This window comes from Phyllostomus discolor, chromosome 7 (genome assembly GCF_004126475.2).
Source record: "Phyllostomus discolor isolate MPI-MPIP mPhyDis1 chromosome 7, mPhyDis1.pri.v3, whole genome shotgun sequence".
NCBI lineage: Eukaryota > Metazoa > Chordata > Mammalia > Chiroptera > Phyllostomidae > Phyllostomus > Phyllostomus discolor.
Window position 1 is genome coordinate 81561604 of NC_040909.2, and position 22711 is coordinate 81584314.

The 22711-nt window shown below is 38.8% G+C and overlaps 1 long non-coding RNA gene across 1 annotated transcript in view; it reads left to right on the forward strand.

Moving 5' to 3' along the window:
• Window positions 1-2192: 2192 nt before the first annotated feature.
• The window catches only part of LOC118501869, a 30640-nt gene continuing 10121 nt past the window's right edge, over window positions 2193-22711 (forward strand). The window contains exon 1 of the long non-coding RNA XR_004904531.1: window positions 2193-2231. This is a non-coding gene — a long non-coding RNA (uncharacterized LOC118501869). The remainder of the gene's footprint in view (window positions 2232-22711) is intronic.

Below are 22711 nucleotides of genomic sequence, written 5' to 3' on the forward strand. Positions count from 1 at the left end.
GTACCAGACTGTTCATGTTTGTGTGTGTCCTTGTGTGTGCCCATGGGTGGACTTCCACCTTAAATGACTAAATGAAATCATACCGTAGCAGGTTTCTTTCTTCCCTTTCTTTCTCTAGAGCATGGGCTGAAGCTTTCATTTCCAATCTTACTGAATATAAACACCTCCTTTTTAATACAAATGAAATTAAAGAATTTTATTATCCTTTTGAAAATTCATAAACAAAACCTTTAAATCGAATTTGTCCTTAATCAATCCTAAGATTATCTACATAGAGGAAAAAATCCAACAAAACAAAACCAGCACATCTGTGAAAGACATATTATTGGTTCAACCTGTAGACTATAGTTTTCCTGGGCAGCTGTGGTTTTGGAGACCTACTGGGATAATCTGACTGATGAGCCTGGAACTTCATTTCACATTTAGGTCTTCTCTGTTTTGTTCACCAGATCATTGGTTTCCTGTGAAGAGCAGGGAGACTGGAGATGGTAAAATTACATAAAATCCAGACCCGTAGGGCCCCAGAAAATTAACATTTGAAAATAGGGTATAAGGGATGTTTAACATTTCCCTAACATAATAAATGATGAGGAATAGATAAAAGAATTCAAAGATTCCATTTCAAACATTCTTATGAGTGTTTCAAGATATTTTTTTATTTCTTTTTATTATCTTCACCTGAGTTTGTTTTCTTACAAATAAAAAAAATAGTATATGTAAAAGGTAATCACCAAGATTCCACCAACATCAGAGATTCTCTTCTAGGTACATGACTCTGCCTGTCTCACACCCACTGGTAACTAACCATATGACTGAGAAATGTGTTCCATTTCTCAGATTGTCATAAAATACTCCCTGAAAATCTGCCTGAACTCTTTCCTTTCTTGTGACTTACTGGAAAGGACAAGAGACTGAGAGAGGGAGAAGCCACCAATGGAAAGAATTTTGGTCAGTGAATGACCAGGTAGAATGCGATCTGAAAAGGAAACTTAACATTGGGCTGTAAGGTCAGAGAAAAAACAAAATCTCTATTGCTGGGAAGCATTATACACTTCAGATTTGTTTGTAATGCAGTAAGCCATCCCTAAATAACATGGGTGGAAAATAGGAAATTAAGTTCAGTTTGATGTCTACTTTCTCCACTGAGAACAGGGGCTGTCTTCATCTTTGAATATTTGGTGGTTTGCCTTGTACTATTAGCTGCTCCATAAACATTTGCTGGAAAGAATTGAATTGAGCGCCACTCTCCAGATCCTGCTTCTTTTCCTGGAACAGTGATGCAGAGGAGGATAGTCCAAGGGTCCACATCCTGCTTAGACCTGTATCCAGAAATCACTGGTGCCAATTCTATTTTTAAAACTCTTTGCCTATAACTGTTGCAAAAGAACTTTGTCAATTAGGGGCCCAAATGAATTCACCTGTTAATATTTCTTTTTTTTGAATGATCTTGTGTTGTAATCTAAAATGCACTTTTATTTAGCAGTAAGAAAATGCTCTGATTTCTCAAGATGGCGTCGGAGTAGGAAGGAGCAGATTTGGCTTTCCTCTGCTCAGGGGAGAGAGTCCTGACCGATCTTTGGAGTGGAAAGGCAAGCAACCAACATATTTCAGCATTTTTGAGAATGGAGGACCAAGGATTGTGGCAGAACCAAAAGAACAAAGAACAGATCGCTGCATCAAGCTGTGAGCGTGCAGGCTGCGGACAGGCCGCGCCCGCCCGCCCGCGGGGGCACCGGCACGTGGCAGAGGGCCGTGCAAGCAGCAGACGGCCGCGCCCGCTCACCGGAGCGCCGGGAGCGAGGGTCGCGCCGGTCCGCGCCGGGTGGCGGACGGGCCGCGGAGCCAGTGCGAACCCCATGGGCCTAGGAAGAAAAGCCAAACAAGTCATCCTTCAGACTGCCTCAGCCAGCAAGAGCAGAAAAACTGGTTTGGCCACTTTGAAATCAAGAGACTTTTTAATTTGATTCTATTTTTTTAACAATTTTTAATTTTTTAAGTTTTATTGTTTTTATTCTCTTTTGATTTCTTTTTCCTCTCTTACCTGATTTCTTGTTTTATTCCTTCCTCCTTCCTGTCCTCCAATTTTATCTCTTCTTCCTGCCTTCGTCTGCCTTCTCTATTTTTTTTCTTTTTTAAATTTTTTCCTAAATACCTACAAGTGAGACAAAATCCTGGAACGGTGAAAAGACCAAAGTTGAACCCAAAGAAGGGGCATCACAACAGCTGGGACAGTGAGATAAATGTCACTCTGCTATTACAGAGAACCTGCAAGTTATTGCAAATTTGTATTATTATTATTTTTCCAGTGTTCCTACATCTTTTTTTTTTTAACAATATTTTTATATCCCTCTTCTTTTTGTATAGCCTGCTTTGCTAGGCTGGTTTTATTGTATGACCTGACAGCTTTCCCCTGATATCTCTTTCTATACCGTATTACTAATCTACTGTCCATTAACTCACCTGTGTCTTATAAGCATACTACTCAATGTTCGGTACTCCCTATCCTTATTACCTAGATTTCATAGACTGTGCCATATGAATGTTGCCATAATATTATTGTAAATAACTGCTGTTCCATGCAAGTGTAATTACTTCACAACACCCACCCCCCCCCAGATCGTAGCCCATTTCAAAGTTTCCTGAACTCTATTACTGTAGTGGTTAACTCTATTCTCTCACACACTACACCTATTTACTACACTTTACTCTCACCTTACCCCAGAATCTGACCGCCCACAACCTCTCTGCTTTATAGATCCAACTCACAATCCTTCCCCCCACAACAAGAGTCTTATCTTCTTTCCATCCTTTCTAAAAATCAGCTAGCTGGGTGGAAGACCACGGTTAACACTATACATAGTGAAAGGATCTCCTATATCTTCCCTACTTGCTACTACTGTAAATAGCATAGAATTCTCGGTTGCTGTCTTAAACCATTTTGCCCTCCCCTCCATCTGATGACAAAAAAGAATAGGTGGAGGAGGTGAACACCAGGATACCCACTGGAAGAGGAAACCCAACAACTAAGGAACCACTAACAGATAACAGCAGAAGAAGGTGAAGGAGGGAGTAGTAACCACACAAACCTCAATCCAGGGCTTATCTGGAAATACAACTAAACAGTAGAGACAGTACCCAATACAAACAACTGAACAAGATTTCCTTAAACCTTGTACACACAGAAGAACCAGCCTCAACACAACCTGCCCTCACCAGCACAACAAAATATAGAAGGTGGTGGACAGAGTGACCCACATTTAACCAGCTGGCGGGAAGGAACCACCAAAGAAAGACTCAACAACAATCAGAACCCAAAGGCAAACACAAAGCCAACTTAAACAACAGCCCAAGACCAGCGAGCTTGGGGGGTCAAGGAAACAGTACCACTGAAACTCACTGCTACTCTACTAAAGAAGTTCACATCATAAACCGAGGGAGCCAGAACAGATCAATATAAGAAGCTGAGGTGAACAAGAAGAGTCTCACAAACAATGGGAAGACAAAGAAATACTCCCCAAATGAAAGGAAAGGAGGAAGCCTCAAAAAGAATGCTAAATGAAACAGAGGCAATTCAACTATCAGATATTGAATTCAAAGCAGTGATTGTCAGGAAGCTCAATGAGCTCACAATGAGCTACGAGAAACTACAGGGAAGCTACAATGAACTCAATGAAAACTACATCAGCATAAAAAAGGAAATAGAAACTCTCAACAAGGGCCAAGAGGAAATGAAGAATACAATCTCTGAAATGAAGAACACAGTAGAAGGAATGAAAAGCAGGATCGATGAAGCAGAAGATCGGATCAGCGAGCTAGAGGACAAAATAGAAGAAAACACCCAGAAAGAGCAAGAAAGGGAAAAGAGGCTCAGAAAGAATGAAGAGGGATTAAGAGAAATGCAAGACAATATGAAACGTAATAATATCCGTATAATAGGGATACCAGAAGGAGAAGAAGAAGAACAAGGGATAGAAAACCTAGTTGAACAAGTGATGATGGAAAACTTCCCTAATTTGATGAGACAAAAAGTCACACAAATACAGGAAACACAGAGAGTCCCAATCAAGAGGAACCCAAGGAGGCCCACCTCAAGACACATCATAATTAAAATGGCAAAATTTCAAGACAAAGAGAGAATCTTAAAGGCAGCAAGGGAGAAGAAGGAAGTAACATACAAGGGGGCCCCAATAAGGCTAACAGCTGACTTCTCAATGGAAACACTCCAAGCCAGAAGAGAATGGCAAGAAATAATCCAAGTAATGAGAACCAGAGGCCTGCAACCATGATTACTTTACCCAGCAAGGCTCTCAATTAAGATAGAAGGCCAAATAAGAAGCTTCTCAGACAAAAGAAGTCTAAAAGAATACACCTCCACTAAACCAACTCTGCAAGAGATGCTGAAGGGACTGCTTTAAGGAAAGAAAGGAAAAGAGAGAGTGAGAGAGGATCACACGTACATAAAAGGCAATGAATAAGTACCTATCAATAATAACCTTAAACGTAAATGGACTAAACGCTCCAATCAAAAGACATAGAATAGCTGATTGGATAAGAAAACATGACCCACACATATGCTGTCTACAAGAGACCCACCTCAGGATAAAAGATCTGCACAGGTTGAAAGTGAAGGGCTGGAAACAAATTTTCCAAGCAAATGGACAGGAGAAAAAAGCCGGAGTAGCAATACTCATATCTGACAAAATAGACTTCCAAAGAAGATCCATAAAGAGAGACCCAGAAGGTCATTTCATAATACTCAAGGGAAGAATTCACCAAGAAGACATAAACATAGTAAATATATATGCATCCAACATAGGAGCACCTAAATACATAAAGAAAATCTTAGAGGACTTCAAGAAAGATATGGACAGCAACGCAATTATTGTGGGGGATTTTAACACCCCTCTATCAAAAATGGACAGATCTTCCAAACAAAACATCAACAAAGATATTGTGGCATTGAACAATACCCTAGACAAGCTGGGCTTTACTGATATTTACAGAACCCTCCATCCCAAAGAAGCTAAATACACATTTTTTTCAAATGTACATGGAACATTTTCAAAGATTGACCACATGATAGGACACAAAACAAGCCTCAACAATTTCAAAAAAATTGAAATCATACCAAGCAATTTCTCGGATCACAAGGGACTGAAACTAGAAACCAATCACAAGGAAAAAAACCCAAAACACTCAAATTCATGGAGATTAAACAGCATGCTATTAAACAATGAATGGGTCAAGAATGATATTAGGGAAGAAATCAAACGGTTTTTGGAAACAAATGAAAACGAACTCACAACAGCCCAAAACTTATGGGACACAGCCAAGGCAGTCCTGAGAGGGAAGATCATAGCAATACAGGCCCACCTAAAAAGGTTAGAAACATTTCAAACAAACAACCTAACCCTACGTCTACAAGAACTCGAGGAACAACAACAAAGACAGCCCAGAGCAAGCAGAAGGAAGGAAATAACCAAGATCAGAGCAGAATTAAATGACATAGAGACTAAAAGCACAATTCTAAAGATCAATGAATCCAAGAGTTGGTTCTTTGAAAAGATAAACAAAATCGACAAGCCTTTAAGCAGACTCATCAAGAAAAAAAGAGAGAAGACCCAAATAAACACAATCAGAAATGAAAGAGGAGAGATTACAACAGATACCACAGAAATACAAAGGATTGTAACAAATTACTACAAAGAGCTGTATGCCAAGAAATTTGAAAACCTAGATGAAATGGACAAATTTCTAGAAAAATATAACCTTCCAAAACTCAATAAAATGGAAGCAGAAAGCCTCAACAAACCAATAACAGCAAAAGAAATCGAAGCAGTAATCCAAAAACTCCTAACACACAAAAGCCCTGGACCAGATGGTTTCACAGGAGAATTCTACAAAGCATTTAAGGAAGAACTAACACCTATCCTTCACAGACTATTTCAAAAAATCCAAAAAGATGGAAGACTACCAAACTCTTTTTATGAGGCCAACATCATCTTAATCCCAAAACCAGATAAAGACACAACAAAGAAAGAAAACTACAGGCCAATATCGCTGATGAACATTGACGCTAAAATCCTCAACAAGATACTGGCAAACCGCATCAAACAGTACATTAAGAAGATCATACACCATGACCAAGTTGGATTCATCCCAGGTATGCAAGGATGGTACAATATACGCAAATCAGTAAATGTAATACATCACATAAACAAAAGCAAAGACGAAAACCACATGATCATATCGATAGATGCAGAAAAAGCATTTGATAAGGTACAGCACCCATTTATGATAAAAACACTCAGTAAAGTGGGAATAGAGGGAAGATTCCTCAACATAATAAAGGCCATATATGAGAAACCTACAGCCAACATTATACTCAATGGGCAAAAATTAAAATCTTTTCCACTAAGAACAGGAACAAGACAAGGATGTCCACTTTCACCACTTCTATTCAATATAGTACTGGAGGTTCTAGCCACAGCAATCAGACAAGAAAAAGAAATAAAAGGAATCCAAATCGGAAAGGAGGAAACAAAACTGTCACTGTTTGCAGATGACATGATAGTGTACATAGAAAATCCTATAGACTCCACCAAAAAACTGCTTGACCTAATAAATGAATTTGGTAAAACAGCGGGATACAAAGTCAATATCCAGAAATCAAAGGCATTTCTGTACACCAACAATGAAACAGCAGAAGCAGAAATCAAGAAAAAAATCCCATTTGAAATAGCAAAAAGGAAAATAAAATACCTAGGAATAAACCTAACCAAAGAGGTAAAAGACCTGTATTCAGAAAACTACATAACACTGAGGAGAGAAATCAAGGAGGACACAAACAAATGGAAACATATACCGTGTTCATGGATTGGAAGAATTAATATCATTAAAATGTCCATACTACCAAAAGCAATCTACACATTCAATGCAATACCGATTAAAGTACCAATGGCATATTTCACAGACATAGAACAAACACTTCAACAATTTATATGGAACCATAAACGACCCCGAATAGCTGCTGCAATTTTGAGAAAGAAGAGTAAAGTAGGAGGAATCACAATACCTGACATTAAACTATACTACAAGGCCACTGTAATCAAAACAGCCTGGTACTGGCATAAAAACAGGCACATGGACCAATGGAACAGAACAGAGAGCCCAGAAATAAACCCAAGCCTCTACGGTCAATTAATATTCGACAAAGGAAGCAGCAACATAAAATGGAATAAAAATAGCCTCTTCAACAAATGGTGTTGGGAGAACTGGACAGCTACGTGCAAAAAAATGAAACTCGAGCACCAACTTACACCTTATACAAAAATAGATTCAAGGTGGATAAAAGACTTAAATATAAAGCGTGACACCATTAAAGTCCTAGAAGAGAACGTAGGTAGGAAAATCTCAGATATTTCACGCAGAAACTTTTTTGCTGACTTGTCTCCTAGAGCAAGGGACATAAAGGAAAGAATAAACAAATGGGACCTCATCAAAATTAAAAGCTTTTGCACAGCTAAGGAAAACAGTATCAAAATAAAAAGAGAACCAACTGTATGGGAAAACATATTTGCTAATGATACCTCAGACAAGGGTTTCATCTCCAAAATATATAAAGAACTTACGCGACTCCACTCTAAGAAGACAAGTAACCCAATTAAAAAATGGGCAAAGGACTTGAACAGACAATTCTCCAAGGAGGACATACAGAAAATCCAAAGACACATGAAGCGATGTTCAATATCGCTAGCCATCAGAGAGATGCAGATTAAAACCACAATGAGATACCACTTCACACCAGTCAGAATGGCCATCATAAACAAAGCAACAAACAACAAGTGTTGGAGAGGTTGTGGAGAAACGGGGTCCCTAGTGCACTGTTGGTGGGACTGCAGACTGGTACAACCATTATGGAAAGCAGTTTGGAACTTCCTCAGAAAACTAAAAATGGATCTGCCTTTTGACCCAGCAATTCCATTGCTGGGACTCTATCCTAAGAACACTAAAACACCAATACAAAAGAACCTTTGCACCCCGATGTTCATAGCAGCACAATTTACAATAGCTAGGTGCTGGAAGCAACCTAGATGCCCATCAGTAAATGAATGGATCAAAAAACTATGGTACATTTACACAATGGAATTCTATACAGCAGAAAGAAAGAAGGAGCTCATACCCTTTGCAACAGCATGGATGGAGCTGGAAAGCATTATGCTAAGTGAAACAAGCCAGGCAGTGAAAGACAAATACCACATGATATCACCTTTAACAGGAATCTAAACAACAAAACAAAACAAAACATAAAACTAGCAAAATATAACCAAAGACACTGAAATAGGGGATAGTCTGACAGTGGCCAGAGGGGAGAGAAGAGGGAATTTCAGGGGGGAAGGGGTAGGGATTACAGGAACAAATTTGGAGGACACATGGACAAAAACTAAGGGTGGGGGGTAATGGGGGGAAGGGGGGAAGGTTGGGTGGAGGGGCTGGAACGGGAGTAGGGGGGAGAAAACAAAAAACAAAAAAACAAAAACAAAAAAAAAAGAAAATGCTAACACCACTTATTTGGGAATTATGTCTGTTTACTGTCTAGGAGTCAGGAGAAAAGGATTCTTTATGTATTGTAAAACATATATCGGGTTCAATTTTTATCTACAAGGAATTTTTACTTTCTGGGAGCCAAAAGGGAATTATATTCTATAATTATTTCCAAAATCTGCTGTTTATACTAAAAAAGTCATAGTAACCTGTGATTTCTTCTGTTTCTTGGGACCACTGTCTAGGCTGGGTAGGCTACATACCTAACTTTTTCTTTGAAGGGATTTTTTATTTATTTATTTTAGAGAGAGGGGAAGGGAGGGAGAAAGAGAGGGAGAGAAACATCAGTGTGTTGTTGCCTCTCACAAGCCTCCTAACTGTGGACCTGACCTGGACCACAGCTCAGGCACGTGCTCAGACTGGGAATTGAACCAGCAACCCTTTGATTCCCAGGCCAATGCTCAATCCACTGAGCCACACCAGCCAGAGCTTGAAAGCATTTTTTTTACATGTTAAATAATTTTCAAAAAATATTTAAGTTCATAATTAATTGTGTAGACACCTAAGAAGACTGTACATAGATACTCAGAAATAATTTCTGCTTTTTGTCAATCTGTTCTTTAGACAGACAGAAGCTACTAATGTGGACTTAAGAACAACGAAGTAAAACCACTCAGTGTCTGACATAGGACAGATACAGCAACACTTAAAAGGAAAGAAAAAAACATACTCAGAGAATATTCCAAAGAGAAGAGACATCCTTCTTTAGCCCAGCTATTGTTCTTCAAGGACTCTTAAGCCAGACAATCTTTTTGCTCTGGACACCTGTGTCCTTACCACCTCCTGTGTACATGAGATGCTGACAACAGGGAGGCCTTTACTGAACAGAGTATGTGGCAACTTTATTCTTCCAGTTAATCAGGACTAAAACTGTAGGGTTCCCTCATGTTTTCTTGTCCTTTCACACCCCATACCCAATCTCTGGAAATCTGGAAGTTTCTACCTTTAAAACGTATCTGTCACCTGAGACTCTTTCTACCTATCTGTTGCAGGCCTGGGCCAAACCACTGTCAGCTCTGGTTTGCTTCCTGCAGAAGCTTCCTTCCTGGTGCCCCTACTTTTTAGCACACACTCCTCTACACTCTGGCTTTCTTTCTAGTGTAACCCTTTCAACTTATGTCACTCCTCAGTTAAATTTACTGAACTTGCTTCCAAATTTACAACACTCTACAGTGACCTGTTATAATACAGGATGTGGGTCCTGGCCCTCTGACCTCACCTTCTGGCACTTTCCTCATTGCCCACTCCAGCCACCCTGACTGTCCTACCGCTCTTCAAAATCACTGAGCACTGTGGCATCAGGGCTTTGTACCTGCTGCCTTAATGCTCTCCCACATGTGTCTTCCATAATGAATGATAACTGCTATAATGAATAGATTCAAAATTTTATAAAGCTACAAACATAGTGGCCAATTTCTTCCTCATTTGAAATGTTGGGCAGGTGAGCAGCTCAGTGGGGAGTTTTTCTGTGTTGGCATTCTGGAACCCAGGCTAAGGGAGGTTCTGCCATGTTTAACATGAGGTTTCCAAGGTTGCTCTGGAGGGTGCACCTTCACAATGAACCAAAGGGGAAAAGGGTTCATGTGAAAGCTGTTTGTTGGAGAGGCTGAATCTCGTTGTCATTACCTCCACTCATGTTGCGTTGGGAAATGTGGTTCACTGTGGGCTAGGGGAGTAGAAAGATTCCAATAAGCCACTAACCTCCTCTGCCACACCCTGGTGACACAGATTTTTCTGTCACTTTCTTTAGGTCTCTTCTTAAATATCACCTTCTCAGTGACACTTTCCAGTCATTATCCAGTGCAACACTCCAGACCCGTCATCTAGTGATTAAATTAAGGATCTTAAGGTGAGATGATCCTGGATTACCTGGGTGGGTCCTAACTCCAATGAGGTGCCCTCATTGAGGGAGAAAAGGGAGCAGACACACAGGGACAGGCCACAGGAAGGAGGAGGCAGAGACTGGAGCCATGCCGCCACAGCCAAGGATGTTCCCCTAGAGCTTTCAAAGGGAGCGTGGCCCTGATGACCCATTGATTATGGACTTCTGGTCTCCAGAATTGTGATAGAATGTATTTCTGTTGGTGTAAACCGCACAGGTTGTGCTAATTTGTTATGTCAGCCCTAGAAACTAACATGTCTCCGTAATGTGAACTCCTGGAGAGTAGAGACTATGTCCTGTTCCTTTCCGCATTTTCTCTGAAGAGAGCAGTGTCTGGTGTGTAGCAAGTTCTCAATAAATATATGCTGAATGACAGAGCCAGTAGAAATAGGGAACTATATCTCCAGCTTCCTCAGAAGATATAATTTTTTTCTTGACTAGCTTTAATAGTCATTATGCAATGGTTTGCTCAGAGAACCATTTTCTGGTTTATTGTCTTTTGGAAACACTAGTGTGTGGAGATGAGGCTCTGAACTTTAACAGACTTGGGTGAAAGCTCTGCCCAAGGAATTGCTGGAAAATGTGATGTAGGACAAGTTAATTAATATTTCTAAGCCTCAATTTCTACATAAGATTGTTGTGAAGATTAAATTATATATAATTATTATATATTATATATAACTATTTAGTGATATATAATTAAATACTTATCATTATATTGTTAATATAATATATCACATTATCAATACATTATTATTGATATATTATCAATATACTTTATTAATAATATTATATTGTATCATATATTATATAATTACATCATATTATATAATGTATTATATGATAATATACATTACATAATATGTTATACTACATAATATTTATAATATACAATATATCATAATGATATAATCATATAACACAATATACTAATAATGATATCATATTATATTATGCATCATACATTATATCATATTTGTGATATATAATAATTTGATATCATCATTCTATAATATAATTATAATATAATTATATAATATAATACACATTGTTATAATATATTATATTATATCATATATTATATGATTGTTCATATTATATATTATTATATTAATAATATATATAACATGAGGTTTCCAAGGTTGCTCTGGAGGGTGCGCCTTCACAATTATTATTATATTAATAATAATATATAATATATACTAGAAATATTCCTAGTGTAGTGCTTGACTGTGTAAGTTTATAGTAAATCACTATTATAATAATTATTATAATTAACTGGAATAATTAAGAATGAAATTATACAGACTCAATTATCTATTAATTTTAAATTTCTTTGAAATGACATCCATTGTAACATTTCTTCACTAAGAATTGCAATCAAGTAAGCCCTTCTAAGCAGAAAATTCCCTACTCCAGTTTAATATTTGCAGACTGAATTCTGTGGGTCACATATAAGCCATGATAATTTTATATTAAAATATGTGCCAATTGCTGGGAGTGCCAACTTGTGAAATTAAATCAGCCTCATCTGGGTTGCTGGCTCCACCCACTGTCTCAAAAAGATCGGACAAGCCCTTTGGCTTACGGCCTGGTAAAAGTGAGTCACCTCTGTACTATTTATGTTGTAATTTAGTGCAAATTTTCAAAAGTGTAATTATTCATTTGCATAAATTAGCATAAAGTTGGATCATGGCCAAAAATTCATGAGCTACTCCATCAGCACTAAAAATAAAAAATAAAATAAATATAAAAGAAAATAAAACAAATAAAATAAAGTAGAATGGAATGAAATAAAATAAGCGTGACAGAAGATCTTAGAATCTGAGGAAGGAGCTGGATAATAAAATTGTGGAGTGGTGTCAAAGAAGGGGGCAAGGAAAGTGATGGCTTAGAAGGCAAAACAAGCATTCTCCATCTGTATTATTGTTTTGTTCATCAAATATACAAATATTCATTAGACTTTCATAAATTCATTCTCAATCTCAATCCTTTTAACTGTAATTTTCTTCTAAGGTCTTGGGTTTCTCAACCACGAGGTAACTAATCCTGGCTTTGAAGACAGCATGTATAGTACATATTGTATAATATCTCAGCTTCTTACCCTGACAGAAATCTTGCCTGCTGCACCTCACACACTTTTCTTTTTAAGCCCAGGGTCTGCACAGCAGCTATCTCTCTGTTCCTCAGGGTCCTTTGTCCTAGGAGGGCACTTTCCTGGATCTGCATATGGCTGGCTTCTTTAAAGAGGCTGCCCCAAATCCCTGCTTGCACAGCATGCTGGTTTTATTCTTTACCCAACATTAATATTTTTCTTCATGTGCATGTGTGTGTTTTGCCATTTATAGATGGATGAACTGGTCATCTCATCCCATTAAAAAATAAGCTCCATGAAAACAAGACCTTGTCTGTTCTGTTCATGGCTGTATATCCAGTGCCTAGAACAGTTTTCAGGATAACATAGTAGACACTAGGAAATTCATATTAGATATATCAAGCCCATAGCTTCTTATACATTTGTTTTATTGTTAATTTCTCTTCTCAGTCCTAGATATTCCAAATTCTGATTTCCAATTCTGAACTCAGCCTGAGATATTCCAGATTCTAACATCTGGAACTACAGGATGGTAGTCCTCATACACGTGTAATATTTAGACACCAAATGATGATATGTGCAATGTTGGCCACTGAGGTAACAAGGAGTGTACTTGGAGAGCCCTTGGCTGGGAATCTGGTACCATGAGTATTCCTTCTACCTTGATTTCCCTTGCAGGGAAACACTGAAGAACAAAGCTCAGGGTAGCTTTATTCTGAGTGGTTCTGGCATTGGGGATTCCAGGTCAGAATTGCCAGTAAAATGTAGGGGAGCCAGAGGCTTCAGCTCCTGGGTTGGGATAGTGAAAGAGAGGCAGCATTTGACAGGTTTATCTTCTTGGGCTCAGATACACATCTGGGAACTTTATCACTCTCTGGCCAGCAACAAGATGCAAACAACAGCAAATGTCCTCTGACTCTCCAGGGATAGTCAATGTCTCCTTTGTGTGGAAGAGGTCCTTTTGCTCTAGGACATTCCAGGCATGAGGGTTTAGAATAAAGAGCTACTCACCCTTCTACATCCCTGTGTAAACTGTAGTCCAGATGCTTAAAAAGTTACATGTTTACCAGATGACCTAGGAATCTTACTCCTTGAATTTACCCAAGACAAATGAAAATGTGATCACACAGGCTTGTATTTGAATGTTCCCAACAGCTTTACTCAAACAGCTAAAAACTAAAAACAAACCCACAGACACAGACAACAGTATGAAAGTTGCCAGACAGAAGGGGGTGGGAGGAGGAGGAAGAGGGTAAAGGGGGTCAAATATATGGTAATAGGAGATTTGACTTTGGATTGTGAACACACAATGCAATGTACACATGATGTATGGTAGAACTGTACAACTGACATACAAAGTTACTAACCAATGTCATTCTAATACATTTAATTAAAAAAGAAAATGCTTGGTATTGGTGAATAGGTAAACAAATTATAGTATGTTCATGTAATGAAATGTACACAGCAATAAAAAAAACTCCACGATACATCCAATATCACAGATGAATCTTTAAAATACTTTATTGAGTGAGAGAGCCAGGAAAAAAAGACCAGATGTGATATGATTTCATTGACATAATATTCTATGAAAAGAAGCACTATAGTGACAGAAAGCAAGTATTTGTTGTTAGGAGTTGAGATGCTGGGATAAGGGTGGGAGGAAGGCAATGTTTACACAGGAATGTGCAATTTTGGAAATTTTCACAATACTGGTGGTGAATTTATAATTATATGCATTTGTCTATGCTCATCAAAGTATAAACAATTTTATTTTATATTAATCATACCTCAATGAGGCTGACAAATATTTATTAAATATATATATGTATTCCTATAAATACTCTGGAATCTTATAGAAAGATGTAAGTATCCCTTCCTTTTGAAGGAAGAAGAGGGAAGAAGGAGGAGGAGGGTGAACTTTTTGTTACTACTGGAAAGCACAGCCTCTGGGGCATGTTGAGAAAATTACAATGGGTGACAGACTTTCTGTTTTACTTCACATGGTTCTGAATGGGGCTTCTCATTTCACATTTCAGAATTACAAATTCTCCTTTGTGTCCTTTAGTGACTGACTTGCTTTCTGAATAGGATTTTTTCCTTTTAAGTAGGACTGGGGCCAAGAGAGGGGAAGTGAGTTCCTGCAAGGTTATGCTCTTTCTATGACACAGGAAATGGGGTGTCAAGGATTTTTATGGTTTGGGTGGGTCAGTGGTGATCTGAACACAATGTGCTTTGGCCTGATGTATCCCTTACACATTTAGATTGTCCCCCTCATAAACCCTTTGTTTTCACAAACATCCCACTATCTGGCAACTTGGGTACAAGCCTGTGTTTCATCCAAAGGATTGTAGGAGCATCCTACACACTGATAAGTTGGGCAGGAAATCCTCTAATAGTGAATTTCATTAGGGTCAGTGATATTAATAGATGTAATGATTACAGGTCTTTCAACAGCTGGTTGTTTGACTTTTGGCTTCAGCCAGACTGAAGAACTACATAATAGATGAAAAATAACAGAGTTAGGTTCTGCCTCTTAAGTTTATTTTTTGAACAATGTTTCTCTTCAGTTATCTCTGTTATATGTTTGTATCTACTAGCCCTATGCTAAAGTAGTTGTAAGTCTGACATGTAAAGGAAAATGGAAAAGTCAACCCAGGGTAGACAAACAATGCCTGAGTTTGACTCTTAGCCCCTGAAAGAGAGGTGTGCCAGTCTACCTTTACTGTGGCAGACAAAGGTACAGCCATTTAAAACCAAGAGACGGCTTTTGCTACATGAACAGAGCTGACAGTGGCTCCCTCTTCTGTGAAAGAAAAAATGAGAAGACACATATCCTCTTCAATTTTATTTTGTAGACTATACATTTTCAAATAATGTGAGAAATACTTTGATTATATTTGTGATTCTTGATTTTAAATATGAAAATTTTCCTAAGTCTTTACTACATAGGAAAGAGTATTATTTCTATCCCAGTCAGCTTAATTTGAAGGGAGAGAACTATTTCTAACCATTGCTGCAATCGAGAACTGTCAAGATAGAATCACTCCCAGCCCACCTTCGTGCAAAGTGGGCTACTTTTGCCATCTAGTGACCATTCCACTGAACTACATGGTGAGGCCCTACCCGGTTTGGTCTGCTCAGCCTCTGAAGAGTGCATTTAAATGAGTCATGTGATTCAAGTCCTTTCGTTCTTCCCTATTATCTGTGTGACTTCAGGGAAATTATTTACTATTTCTGTGACTCAATTTATTTATCTTTTGGGGGGTAATAATGAACCTCTCATAGTTTTCATGAAGGTCTCGAGAGATAATATACTTGTATAGAAAATGCTTAGCAGAGTGCCTGGCACAGGTCAATCCTGGAATAAAGAATTGTTGTTGCTGTTAAATTTATAACTATAATTATGAAATTTCAGAACTGAAAACCAAGAAATAGACCATCCCTGGTAGGTTGCTCAGTTGGTTGGGGTGCTGCCCATGCCCCAAAAGGTTGTGGGTTTGATTCCCAGTCAAGGCACATATGGGAGGCATCTGATGGTTGATGTTTCACTCTCACTGATGTTTCTCTTTTTCTCCCTTATTCTCTCTCTAAAGTCAATAAGTGGATATCCTCAGGATTAAAAAATAGGCCAAAACATAGGAAATTGAATTACAGATCTTTGAGCTTCTTGTGTACACTGACAACAAGTGCATTACTGCAATCACACTTTTCTTCACCTCACACTGACTATTCCCAAAACAACGAATGGCTCATTACTCTACATGCATTTTAATGCCTTTCTTCCTCTTCCTGGAATATGGTCCCTTACACTTGTACATTTCATAGTCCTTAACTACCAGTTCAGATGTTGCCTTCTGCACACACCCCTCCAGTGCTCTGAAGCAGAGCTCAGTCTCATGTGGCCCTTGGTGTCCATATTGGTCACAGTGTTGGACACCATTGGGAATCAGGTTGTGCAGTCATGTGACTGACCTGGCTGTGAGATACTATGTTGTCTCTGTGTCTTCTCTCTCCACCCGGATGCCTAATGGGAGGACACATGGTGTAGGTGCTCCAAGAAGCTGGCTAAATTGAAATGAAGCTTAGCAAGTATCTTAGGGCAAATTCTAAAGAAGTACTCTCGTGTACATTGGACTCAACTGGCATAGTGGTCTCAGTTGGCAGAGTTAGTCCACTAAAATACACTTTTGGATCTAAAAAATTAAGTAATTTTTTATAATGATAATAGATTTCATTGAAGAACATTTGAAAATGACTAAAAAGTAAAAATGAAATCATGGCTCCACTATCCAAATATTATTAATATTTGATGTATTTTTTCTGTATTTTGTTTTCATATTGTTTTTATTATGTGGTTGTGATTCTATTTGTAGTGACATGCCCTGATTTTTAAACTTAATATATTATAAATATTTTCCCATTATGCTATATGCACACTAAGAACAGAATTCTAAAAAGCAAAATTTCAATAAATGTGCTGTGATGTAGTTAACATCATTATAATTTAGACACTGATCTTGTTTTTAGTTGTTTTTTAGATTCCACACACAAGTGAAATCATACGGTATTTGTCTTTCTCTGTCTGACTTATTTCACTTATCATAGTATTCTGTAGGTCTATCCATGTGACAAGGATAGACAATATTATTCTTTTTTTGTGGCTGAGTAATAATTCCATTACATATATGTACTACCACTTCTTTATCCAGTCACCTGTTGATGGGCACTTCAGTTGCTTCCATGTCTTGGCAATTATTAATAATGCTTCAGTGAACATTGGGATGCATATGTCTTCTTAAATTAGTGATGTTGTTTTCTTTGAATAAATACCCAGAAGTGGAATTGCTGGGTCATAAAAGCAGTTCCATTTTTAGTTTTTTGAGGAAGCTCCACGCAGTTCTCCACAGTGGCTACACCAGTCTGCAGTCCCACCAACAGTGAACTAGGGTTCCCTTTTCTCCACATCCTCGCCAGCACTTGTTTGTTGACTTACTGATGGTAGCCATTCTGACAGGTGTGAGGTGATACCTCATCGTGGTTTTAATATGCATTTCTCTGATGATTAGTGATGTTGAGCACTTTTTCATATGTCTGTCAGCCATCTGTATGTCCTCTTTGGAGAAATGTTTACTTAGATATTTTTCTTATTGAGAGTTACAGGATCACATATTGTTTTGGGTCCTTACATCTCAAATATCCATAGTCTTGATAGTTTAGCAACCAGAGCTGTTTTCTTAAACTTCTGTCATGAGCAAACCTATCAAGAGTTTATTCCACATTATCCTCACATCTGTCCTTCTGTCATTTTAATTCACTCCAGAAATGCATACAGCAAAGAATCACAAAATAAAAATCGTAACTTTCCCTTGCCTGACTGATTGAAACTCTTCCCATGGAAGGTTTGGGCAGGCATATTCACTAGCTGCCTCTGGTCCTGTCAGCATCAGCCTCAGCTTCAGTGTACTGTCCAGGCCATCTGCTCCTCCTCACAGCCAGCCATCTGGAACTAAGCCTCCACTTCCTGGGAAATGCCTTGCTTTTTTCTTCTGTGGGTTCTCTGCTGGCTGCACTTCCCAGGTCTATGAAATGCGATGGTGCAATAAACAGTTTGCTTCTCTTCCATCCCTGAAAGTAGAGTCAGTGACTTAAAATTTTATTAGAAGTGTCTTTAGATAGTACATCTTAATACTTAAGTAATGACCAAACCTTCACCTCAAGCCTTATAACACTGTGACACATGATAAGTAATGCTGAAATCCCAGTTTTTTAATCTTTCCCACTACTGTCCCTGTTCCTTATCAAGGGAATACTATTACATTTTTCTCTTCCTCTTTCCAGATACTTTAAACTAACATTATCTTCTACCCAGCTTATAGCAGCAGGGCCAGCCATGCTGAGATGATGAGTTCTTAACTGTTACAGGTTATTACCTGCATAGAGAATGATATGCAAACCAATAGAGGGCTTAGCTCTTATCGTGATGATCTCAGTGAGATTTACACATAGCAATGCTTGCTCTTAAAAGTAGGAGCTTAAATTAAACCTTCATCAGTTTTCAAAAATGACTTTAGAGGATTTTGTTTAAATAAATGAAAATGTGGGGTTGCTTATTTAATAATTTTTTAATTGAACAGAAAAAAATTTAATGAAATATAGGGAAGATGTGATCTTAGTTGATTTTCAGCAAAATCATGAAATGAGACAAGTGAGTTTTCAGCTGCCATGATGTTTTATCCTTCCTTCTGTTTTTTGTTCCCAAAATGGCCCCAAGACACTTATGACGAATATTTTTTCTATCAGAAGAAGAAAAAATAGGTTAAAACACTAGATGCGCAATAAATTAATTAGAAATGTCAGGTCCCTGAAGATAAAGAATTACATACTTTACAAAAGGACCCCAGAGGACAAAACAAGCAATTAACCTTCATTCTCACCTTGGAATAATTTCTCTCTTCCATTCTTTTTCTTAGGCAGTAACTTTACTTCTGTAAAAAAGCAAGTCCTTGGCAGAAGAGGCAACATACTTACATTTTTTTAGCCTTGTCTGTCCCAAAACACTGGCCATGTATCGCCACATAATATACTTATTTGGGTCCTACTTAATGAGTTCAGATAAAAAGCTCTATTAACTGTGTCTTTTTTCTTTGGATGCCCAGTGTCAGACACAATACCTGGATCTACTAGGATCCACTGGTCTCAGACTATTCATAACCAATGTGGCTGGATGAGCACTTGTGGTTCTTACTAAGATTGCAAGATGTCCTTCAGCAATAACCATCAGGAAACTGAAAAGATACAGGTTCATTATGCACAAGACCTGGAAATTATATAGGATACCTGGGACCATACACTGAAGTCATGTGGGGAAGGAGGCAGAAAAGAGAAAGACAGAGACAGACGACATGAGCCTGGGGTTCTTGTCTCATTGGGGTGGAAGGTAGGGCCTAGAGTTTCTGTGGCCTCATTCTGTAATGGTAAATTTAAGACATAAGAGTGTTACAGAGCACAACAAGGGGGGCCTGGGACGATATACTATTATTGAAAGAAGCCCCCAGGTCCGTTATGTCCGCTGCCAGAGGAAAGACGTCTCTCAATGCCAGAGATTCATGAAAAGGAAAGGAAATGTTTATTTAATGCTATACAAACTTCAAGTAGTGACCTAATGTCTTTATCAAAAATCCTAAAATCCCTTAAAACACCCACAAACGGACACAGTCCTTCCTTCCCCCTTTGCCCAGTCCAGAGTACCATATCTCAGGAAAGGAAATAGAAGTCCATGGCTCAGGCAGTCCTCTGGTTACTCCCAGTTAGTACTCTGTCTTGACTGGGAGACCTCCCTGGGTTCCTGGCACCCTCAGCTGTGTTGCCGGGATCTCTGCTAAAACCAGGTGGTGGTCCCCCCTTCTAAAGCTGCGGGGGTCCCCACTCTGGCAAAGGCACGTGGTCCTCTCTCCCAGGGCCATGGGAGTCCCCACTCAGCCAAAACCGCATGCTTCCCCCCTCAGTGGCTGCCGTGTCTGGGTTTAAATCCCTGCGGCAATCTTCATCTGCAGCCCCATTTCCTATTCCTCCTACACTCAGGCACACTTGCCCTCAATCTGCTGTCTTTTCCAGCTTTTCTGGTTGCTATCATGGGTCTGGGCAGGTGTGACCCCATGTCATGGAGCCAATCTTCTCCAAGCTCCCACGCAGGTGCTGTAACTCGGGGGACCTGCCCCCCAGTTACACCTTGGCAGGGAAGTCCCTTTCCATCCCCCTGGCCTAGAGCATGGTCACAGCTATCTAACATATCTATGTAACCAGTCAAAGGTTATAGATATGTTAAATGACCATGCCAGAGGGTAGCTACAAGGCTGTTGCTATGCGAAAAAGCTCTCAAAGGCCATGCTCCATTTGTCCCTTCCCCTAACCCACACCCTGGGGGGTGGGGTGAGGACATCCTAAAATCTCCTGGACACCTTGAGCTCTGGACCCCATTTCAAATGCCTATTTGGGGTCCCCCCTCTTGGCTGCACCCTGTAACAAGAGCAGGAATTTCAAGCACAGGAAGAGAAGAAAACCAAGTAACCCACACAATCAGTTATTGAGATCAACCAAGATCTCTACAAATAAGGTGCCTCAACCCAGGGAAACAGCTTGAGTCAGTATCTAGTCATGTGGCAGGCTACCTGGCTACTGGGTTTACTTGAGATAGCTGACTTTGAAGTGGGCACTTCTTTGAAGTAGATGCCTCAGATATTCAAGCCCAAGTCAGGCACTTGCATTACAAAAAGTTAAGAAAACAAACATCAGGTTTACAGAACAGTGTGTGATAAATGAATTGGTATTGGATGATGTAAAATTCATTATTTATTGCAGAACAGAGAATGTTGCATGGACAGAAGGCATTTCTAGAGCTAATTGCTCCAAACAAAGTTAAATCTTACATTTGAACTAAAATGAGTTTTCCTATAGCTTTGTGGTTCTCAACCTTTAATGTTTCAAAGGTTCCCAAATTTTTGGTGGTCCATTTTAAGAGATTAATGAAACAAAGTAAGCTAAGTAATTTAGCAACATACACAGCCTATAGCTAACATTTTGCAGCAAGGCATCAAGGGATCAGGGCAGACTCCCTGGGATGGCAGGGGAAAGGAGGTGCTTGACCCCACCCTTCACCTACACAGTCTTCATGAGCATCCTCCTTGCTGCAAGCTACCCCTAGAAACAGACAGTTTAAATAAAAGCTGCATCTGGTTATGCTGTTTACTTGTCTCCTATCTTCACCTTTCAAGAAGATAACCAACCTACATAGAAATTAAGTGGTCACCACAGGTCCATTGGGGATTCATTAACACCTATTTCTTAATGCCTTAGCATTATGTTACTCTGCCTCACCCAAGCTCTTTTTTATGCTCAAGAGGCACTATCCTTTCACATTCTCCTGAACACTCATCCTTTAGCATGGACCATTGTGCTTGCCTCTTACCTGCAACCAACTGCACTCTTGTACCACACCACACATGCGGTTCACCATTTGGACACAGCCATTGCTGTAATCACATTCAGTTGTAGAAAATGTAGAAGGAAAGGTGGGGAACCTGAGAAAGACCCTCCTAGCCTGCAGGGCCATAGACTCTGGGAGAGCAGGTGTGAGGAGGATCCACCTGGCAGCTGATGCTTTCCTTAGAAGTGATGCCCCTCAACCTCCTTCTCTTGAATACTTCATATCTTGATTTTTCAGACCCAAGGGCAGATCCAGGTTCTCTGGGCTAGAAATTTACACAGTTGGGGGTGGGAACAATAAAATTGCAAGTACAGAATTAACTATAAAAATTAATTTCAATTAGGCAAAAGTCACAACAAATGATATGTTTTAAAAAGCTGACACATACATACCTCAAGCATCACAAAATTCACAAGATAATATAATTTTAAGTTAATTAACTGTGATACAACTCTATAATAATACTTATCTACTGTTTTTGGCTAGATACTCTTTGGTTATTTTTAATTGAGATATAATAGACATATAGCATTATATTAACTTCAGGCATATAACATACTGATTTGATATTTGTATATATTATAAAATGATCATCACAATAACTCTAGTTAACATCTGTCACCACACATAGTTACAACATTTTTTCCTTATGATGAGAACTTTTAAGATTTACTCTTTTAACAACTTCCAAATATGCAACACAGTATTGTTAACTATAGTCACCATGCTGTCTGTACATCACATCCCCAGGACTTTTACTTTATAACTGGCAGTTTATACCTTTTGACCCCCCTGAACCACTTTGCCCACCCTACCCTTGCCTCTGGCAATCACCAATCTATTCTATGCACTTGACTTTTTTTGTTTTTTAAAAATTCCATGTTTAAGTAAGATCAAATAATATTTGTCTCTCTCTGTCTGACTCATTTCACTTAACATAAGGCCCTCAAAGTGTATCCATGTTGTTGCAAATGGCAAGATTCCATTTTTAATGGCTGAATAATATTCCATTGTGTACATATATCATACCTTCTTTACCTATTCATCCACTGATGGACATTTAGATTATTTCCCTATCTGGGCTATTGTACAAAGGCTGCATATATCTTTTCAAGTTAATATTTTTGTTTTCTTTGGGTGAATATCC